This window comes from Lygodium microphyllum, chromosome 10 (genome assembly GCF_053477565.2).
Source record: "Lygodium microphyllum isolate KBCC chromosome 10, Lygodium_microphyllum_v1.1.10, whole genome shotgun sequence".
Lineage (NCBI taxonomy): Eukaryota > Viridiplantae > Streptophyta > Polypodiopsida > Schizaeales > Lygodiaceae > Lygodium > Lygodium microphyllum.
The window spans coordinates 98,271,966-98,280,909 of NC_141144.1; positions in this window are offsets into that span (position 1 = coordinate 98,271,966).

The following is an 8,944-nucleotide window of genomic DNA, read 5'->3' on the forward strand; positions in this document are numbered from 1 at the left end:
AAGCCTTATAGACGAAGGTATCGATGGAGAGCTAGTACAACACCACAATGGATATCCAGTGTTGCTACGTGCTCAAGGGTATTACGCAAGTAACCGATGGATGTGGGTGCCAAAGCCCCTCTGCTAAACCACCTCTATTAGCTAAAGGTGAGATCATATCAAAAGCAAAGAAGTGAAGGAGGAAAACTAAATGAAAATCCAAGCCTCAAGTCAACAACATCGAAGTGACTAAGCCCCTCACAATTGAAATCAAAAAACCAAACATGACTGCTTGAAAGGTAGATCCTCAGCCTAGTGTGCTTAACAAGTGGATATCAGATGTAACTTTCAAGTGTGCATAGAGACCACTAGTGCCCAAGGAGCCTTGGACTTCCCAAGAGGATAATGAGCACCATAGGCACAACATTGATCATGATAAGGCTAACTGCTTAACAAAGTAAATGATAGAATCATCTAACTGCCACGAGCAAATCTTCCAGCCAGTGCCAAGTCCACCTAGGAGTTTCAAATCTCCTACACCCTCTTTCTTTAAATGGACACAGGAAGCACAACAGCAGTTGTCAACTACAACTACTCAATCCCAATTTCTATCTCCATCTAAGTTTCCAACTATCCAAGAAGTGGGACATGACAGCCCCCCTAATTCTCAACCTAGGGATATGCATGTGCAATCCACCATGGCTAGCTAAATTGATGCTCGATTTGCACAAGTGAATGCTCAAAGGGCAACAAAAGACACGACCACTTTCGATCTGCCTAAGGACTTGGCACCACAATCCACCAACAGTAGCCAATCCACTGAACTGGCTACTACTACTTCCAATCAAGAACCAAGCAGTCATAGCCTTTGGCCGTGACAACGCCCCTTGCAGAATGTGTCCTTATAGCAATTCACCTATGGGAGAGGTGTCACAACCAACATTATTAACACCTCTAGCACTTCCAAAGCACCTAAAACCTAGGCTTGAGGAGAAATCTCTCGAAGATTTGGTCAAGGAGATGGCACATCTGACCAATGAACCAAAGATGAAGTTCATGATAAATCTTGATCAAAAGCTGATAGCCATAACACATGTGTATGTCCATGTGGACATTGGAAGGCCAACACCAGAGCACACAAAGCTCATAGCTGAACCCTTGACTTGGGACAAGCAACAACAAGTTTGCTCACGCTATGTAGTTTTCGTCTACTAAAGAAGTCATAAAGAACATCCCAAAGCCCATAGCTAGAGAATTGTGCTTGATACCCTCAATCTATATTGCTCAATGTGAGACAAACAAGGAAAAACTTGAAGCAATCAAATCAAAAGGGAAAGGACAAGGCAACTTTGTACAGAAATGGTACTCCAACCAAAGTTTGGCAGGCAAAATTGGCCACCAACTAATGACACTCACTAAGCAAAGGAAAGCCCTTTGGACATCAATACATGACCCCATGTACATTGCCCCAACCTCATTGAGAGTGTTGGCAATGGTCCATGAGGTCCAGCTTTCTGCCACTGTCCAAAAACTAACACTTGGTTGAGAGAAGCCTAGATTGATGAAAATCTTGGACCAAGGGAATAGTCTGATGGGAGGATGTTTGGGACTAAAACCAAATGCATTTCATGTTTATACAAAGGATTCAATAAGTTTTCAACTTGGGAGGAATGAAGTTGATTTCATTCGCAAGATTTATGAATAGTGTCAAATATGAGTGGCCCACTTCCATAGTAGTTTATTAAGGAAATCTCATTAGGTTTTTGGTGGCATCGATTGGAAACTCCTCTAGAGTTACAATGATCCAAGGATTTTCCAAATAGGATAAGAGTTTGGTGATGCATGTTGCCTAATATTGAAAAAGGTGGAACCCTTGAACTAGGTAGAGGACTTGGCACATGAAAATTCAAAGGGTTTGGACTTCTATGCCATCAAAGAAATTTAATTTCCTACTGTGAAAGGTGGTAATGACCAACCAAGGAATGGCTAAGTAAGTTTCTAAGTATCCCTCAGTCATACCTCTTTTGTAAAAAGATCTCAAAGACTGTGAGACATTTGGTTTGGAAATGTTGTGAGATTAAAAGGGTGTGGAGGTAGATTTAAGCATGGGTTAAGAGAGCTAGCTCTGATGAAAGAATGGATACTACATTAATTCTTTTTTGAGGATAGAGGTGGGAAGGAAGAGCATACCTAGAAACTATGGAATGCTCTACGAGCAGTTGTGAGCCACAAGGCTTGGAAGCTTCATAATGAGAGATGGTTTGGAAGAATCAAGATTCCCTTAGTCCCTATGGACAAGTGGTTGACAATTAGGGGAGAAATACTTGCAACTCTTTGAAGGGGTTTAGGAAATTTGACAATGCCTACAAGGTTTTTAAGGAAGCTTTAGCTATATTTTGAGGTGACTGGCCTAAAATGGCAATGTAACTATTATTGTTTATAATATTAACTATCTATGTGCATTATTTTTTAAAAAATTTATTGATTCATCACCATGTAGAGACTAATAACTTGCTCATAGAGATACATAAGTTGGTTTATGTATCTATGTTATTGACCCTAGAAAAATCGAGCCCATTATTATATAGGGTTAGTTCAATGCTAAGGCTATAGACCATATGGCTAGGACATTATGGGATGTTCCAACAAACTTTATGAAATTGGGCATAGGAGACCAATACAAACCTTCTACGTATGTGTGGTATAGACCATATGGTCTAAGACATTGTGCATGAGATGTTCCAACAAACTTTATGATTTTGGGCATGGTAGATTGATATTAATCTTGTAAGTATGTGTTTTATACTATACCTGGCATTTAGTAGTATACTTAGATTTCATTTTTCTTTAACACTATTTTTGGATTATCTAGATCAATATCATTGCTTGGATTTCATGCCAATTATATGTAATCCAAGCAATCATAGGACTCTGATCATCCAAACATTGTTGAAACAATATAACTATGAAATATACTATAGCATATTCATGTAGTCATTGGATGCTTGATGCAAGAACTAAAACTTAAGCTCCAAAGCACTATGTAAAAGGTGAAATTTGGTCACCAAGAGTATATCTCACTCACTATTTTGCCTTATGGATGTGCATGTAAGCATGTTTACACCTAAGAGATAAGATGTTAAAATCAATTTGGTTCAATTCTTAATAAACTATATCAATTTTAAACTTTTATATTCGATTTGTTACCATCTAATTTAGGTGTTGCTTTGTCAAGTACTTTTGAAGTGTAGCAAGTTGAATCAAGAAATGTGTGATAAATATCTTGGGATTCAAATCTATGCACTATGATGCCTTTGGAATGCAATAGTGAAAGCTAATACTATCCTAGAGTTTTCTTGTTAAGATAAAAGCATCAAAACCATTGGGAACTAAGATTAAAAATAAAAAATCATATGTTTTTGTTCTCGAGAAAGCCTCTTGCACAATGCTTGACTTCAACTAATGCCTTTAAAAATCATTTGTGATCTATCTAGGAAGTGGGCATTACCAAAGTATATCAAATTAACCAAGAGCAATGCCATTCACTCGAATGCGAGTACATTGACTCATCTTTTCTTTCTCATCATTTGTTGCAATAAGGATGAAACTTGAGGCATGATAGTGCTCCAATGATCCTACAAGCTAACTCTTGATGCTCTACTCACTAGCTCCCTCCTCAATCGAAGAACAAGAACAAGAACAAGAATATGCTATAGTCATGCAACTCACAACATTTTTTAATTCAAAGCGCTGCTTGTGCAACAGAAGTCATAAATGTCACATAACATTTTTTTATTTGCAAACATTGCTACACACGTCACATAATTAATGTTGTGGATATTTCATGGTTTTTGCCTAATTATTATTGTGCCAATTTCAACTCACGATCCTTAAGGCCATGTGATAAGTTGTGTTGTTACTATTTCCACCAATGCCCACAATGTCATGTCCATGAGAAAGGAATCGGCCAATAGGCATAGCCTTTATTGAAGGATAGTTCATTTCATGAAAATGAGTAGGGGGATAGGGGCATGATGGATGAGAGCATTGTTGCTAGTATGATGACTAGTTGACTTACACAGATTAGAGGGATTAGAAGCAATCAATTGAAAAAATCCAACAGTTTAAGATGGAATAGGTTAAGTTTGAATGCATTTTTATCTTATTAAACTTTCATTTAGCATTATGTAAACACTATCAATTTGAAATAAAATGAGACATGATTTCACTTGGATTATGATTATTAATGTATTCTACCTTAAAAATAGTTCTCATTATATTTTCCTTCCTTCAGTAGTTAGGCTCTTCATCCCACCTTTCAATTTTTCCCTTGATAGAGCTATACCTAAGTTTTCCATGTTAGTCCAACCTAAAGAGGTCATCCCATTCATACAATATGAGCATGGATTTTCCATTCCTACTTTCTCCAAAATCCTAAATATATATTTTAAGGCCTTCTAATTTCAATACAAAGATAAGTTTCCTATCAATATTCTCTAGAGTACCATTGAACTTGTGCCCTCCTAAGACCAAAGCATTGTTATATTTAGTATATGAAAAAACATGTCTAATTTTCTTCTTTTCATTTTCAAAAAACATTGAATCTATTATATGCTTGTAGTCACCCAAAAGCTTCACAATTGCAATTTTTATTAATCTCTCCTTTTGCAAGGTTGTATTGTATAAGAAGAACAAGTTATTTCTTATTGTCATCACTTGTTTGTTTTTCTTTTAAAAAAACATGTCATGCTGGTTAAAACTAAAGCTTCCATGAATATCAAAGTAGCCTCATCAACTTGAGATTATCATCCTCCTCATAATAATCCAATCCAATTGACAGTTTCATCATCATAATTATCGTCGTCTCTTCATCCTTGCTATCATCCTTAGCCCTATTGACTATCAAGAATCGCATGGTGGAGGGACTTGCTTGAGATGATACACCAAACACATACCATACACACAAGAGAATGCTCACTCAAGAACACAAGAAGAGAGATGGAGGCCGAAACATTTTCTTGCTAGTTTCTTAGCTCTTGAAATCAATTTTTCCCTTGATTAGGATGGATATATCATAATACTATGAATAGTGCACTCTACTAGTCTAATGAAGCTTCAAAAGCATAGTATAAGACTTTGGTTAAGAAAAATAATAATTCACTTCCATCCAATCAAAGAATTAATTAAAAATTATAACCCTCGTCCACAACACAAACTTGAAAAGAGAGCGCATCCTCGTCATCACCAAACTACAAGTACTGCAAAGAAAGAGACTAGTACCCAACGTGAGTGACTACTAGGTTTTGTTCCAACGTACACTTGGCAAGACCTCTTGAATGTTGCAAATCAATAATAATCACTTGCCAAAACTCAAATTGATTTGGTTGCACGATAAGACTTCCATACTATAATTTCATATACCATGCAAGTTGGGAGCATAGACATGCACTTCTTAAAATTGTTTTCCCTATAGCATAAGCCTTTAACATGGAACTATTAATGTATATTTAACTAGGGAACAATGGAAGTTTAAACATAGGACATGATAATAGGTTACAATATATGAATCCAAAGTAATAGGGCTTAAAACCTTTAATAACAACCAATGGAGGCACATTTCCAATCGAATGGGCCTCTATAAGTTGTGTGGTGAAGGAAGGAGCCTCTTACATGTGGAGAATTGAGGTGAGCCTATGGACCTAGCTTTAATGAATCACACATCTGGTGTACCCTATGTTAATCAATAATTTCCATGTGCCTTGGAATACAAATGCATAATATATTCATTGCACAATGTATGAATGCATTTGGATAATCAACAAGAAGGATGGGTGCTTCAAGCACAACTCCATTGAGCATGTATGCAAAAGAAACAACCAAGCATGCCAAGTTGGAAACACTACTTCACTGTGATTGTTCTCTAGAAAAACTATAATAGTGCATATAGAACAAGAGAAAAGTCATCATATTTCGCAATCATTGAACTATTACATGTGTATCATACTTGTGGATACCATAGGCCCTACAAGTGAGGAAGAGAGCATAACTCCAACAAGCAAGTCATCTAATTATTCGAAAGTCCCTAGCAAACTCTTTTCTTGAAGAAACTACACATTAGGACTTTGCAGCTAAAACACAAAACCAAAGCACATGGTAGACTTCCTTAATGGTTTGTGCATTTTCAACATGTTGCAAAATGCAATGCGTCTCTTTTCCCTCCAAGTGCAACCTTCTAAGATCTCCATAAAACATGCATTATCCTAATGGTAGTTTGCTCCTTCGAAAGAGTTGTAAGAGTCCTTTTAATACATAGTCTTGATGTGTATGTGTTTGAATCCATGGGAAAAATTCAACATTCTTGGCTCTTATACACTAATACAAAAAGAAAGAGATGGATTAAGCAGACATACAAAAAGAAGAAAATATATTCATAACCAAATCTCAAATCATATGACATGGGTTCCTCTTCTAGAGGACTCTTCTTGAGGGGGAGATCCCCTACCAAAATCTACATTACATACAAAGGTAAAATCCCCTTCTTTTCCATTCATAATGACACCTCCTATAAATATATGACATGAGGTATGCTTTCCAATACTAAATAGCCAAGGATCGAGCAAAAGCAAGGCACCTATGAAGACTCTACTATTAATGAAGGTATATCCTATACATAAGGTACTTTAACATTTATGTTCAATATTGTGCTAGCCTTTTAGAGAAGATAGAACCCTTCATGCATTCCTTGAGACTCCCAAAAGGATTCACTATGGTTGTCCATCAATTGGGAATGTTTATCATCCAAGGCTATGTTTGTTGAAGGAAACTTAACAACAATGTGTCTGCCTTTGTGTGCAATTGTGCTCTAACAATTTCCCACACATATTAGGCTTGCATACTAATTCTTTTTTTAAAAGCCTTGTAATTTCTCTATATTAGAGACACTACATCCTTCACTAGAGTAGATTGCACACACTTCACAATGTCATAAAGCAATATCACTTTATATTATTATGCTCCCAACCACAATCTTCATGAACTAATGTGGTTAATTCTTAATATTTTTTAAATGTGTTGAGTGGCATGTGAACTGCTATATCCAAGGGTGGATAAGGGTAGATGAGTGTGAATGGATTGGAGGGCAAGAAAAACCCTAACCCTAGCCATCCAAAGGCTATTTAAACAACCCTAACGGTCACTCTCAATGTGTGTGAGAGTACCCCAATTGTACTTGTGAGCAACTTACTAAGCAAGATTTTGTTCTTATACTTTGAACTCTCTTCTCCCTCATACACAATTTCCCATGCTACCACTTGACTATTCTAACATGGTATCAAAGCCATCTCTAATCCATTGAGCCTCCTCTATCCACATCTCAGCTCAATTATATATGAGAGTTTCATTTCTTCATCATACCTCTTAACCTCCATGGTTACCTACTATACCCACCTCTATTGGAGAACCCGAGGAGAATAAAAGAGAGCATATCTTACATAGCTTTCTTTTGGAGAGTTGTTTCCTAGCTCAGCCGCTTCAAGACATCACCTTAAACCCTAACATCAAGCACCCAAAAGGGCGACATTCATTACTAGTTACCTCTAAAAAAGAGCAAATAGCACAATGTGGAGTTGAAAATTGAAGCGTAGGCTATTCGAGACACAATGTTGGCAACCATCATGGGGGTTTGTTAGCCCCCCAAGTGGGCTATCCTCACCCAAGAGGGCTCCCAAAAATATCTTCTCTAGAGATCATACTGAGTGAAATGCTAATTGTGTGTTTGTAGACAGCCATAGCCAAAGCTTCAAAGCTTGGTCCTTTTTGGGTTTTCTTCTCACTACTAACAGTGGTTTCTAATCACTGATTAATCCTCTGTGGAGTTCATTGCAAATCAAAAGGCTTCAAGTTTAGAGCATTTTCAACCAAAGGTGACGACTCAACCTGATATGCAGGTGGTTTAATGTCAATATGCTTCACCTATACTTAGCCAGGAATACTTCCTAGCACTAATGTTGAATTTGTAGATCACTACTTGCCGGTTACTTTGAGAAATTTAAGAGTTTTTTTACCTTAAGCATGTTCATTAAGTACTTAAGCATTGTAAAGTCATATGTTAGCTACAAACACATAAAGCCATTTTCATTAACTCGTATCTCATCTTACTCAACATCACATTTGAGCCTATTACTTATTAATATCAATATCATTTCATTTGCTTCCATACTTCTTGGCCGTTGTATAAAGGATTAAACATTGTCATTGCCTAGTGCAATTGTGGTAAGACCTTCCTATCATAATCATGGCCTATGCCGATGTTAAACCTCAAATGCATATGTTCGACGAAAAAGACTTTCATCCATGGCAAGTATTATTGAAGTACAAAATGATGGAGCGAGGTTACTAGCCCTTCTTCAAAGGAACCAAATTTATTAACCCATCCAATCCTACTAATATAGATGATGATGAAAGAGCCCAAGCCATAATCATGCTCCATCTAGATGAATCTTTGATTCATCACATTGATCAGCTCTCCATTGCCAAGGAGAAATGGGAGGAGCTTCAAAAGCTTTATGGGGCTAGAGGAAAGAACTCTAAAATTTCCTTGAAGATCAAATTTTTCACCTAGAGTATAAGCAAGGAGAAGACTTGGGCAAGTTTATCTCTCATATGAAGGGCTCATAGAATTGAGCTCCTCCTACATGGCATAACACAAAATATCATATGCAAAAGCCTCCTCAACGATAGTAAGCTTACTATCATGGAAGATCTATGACATAAGAGCATAGTGCACACAAAGTGAACTATTCGACTGGACTTATAAGCAAGCTGATTTGCGTGGACTTGCAGAAGAAGCAGGAAAGTGAGAAATACCTAAATCTTGCATGAGCTGTCGGTACCAAAGAGGAATCTGAATAGGCTCATCCTGCTGCAAGGGAGACTAAGTAGCCTCCGGTACCTGCAATGCACCTAT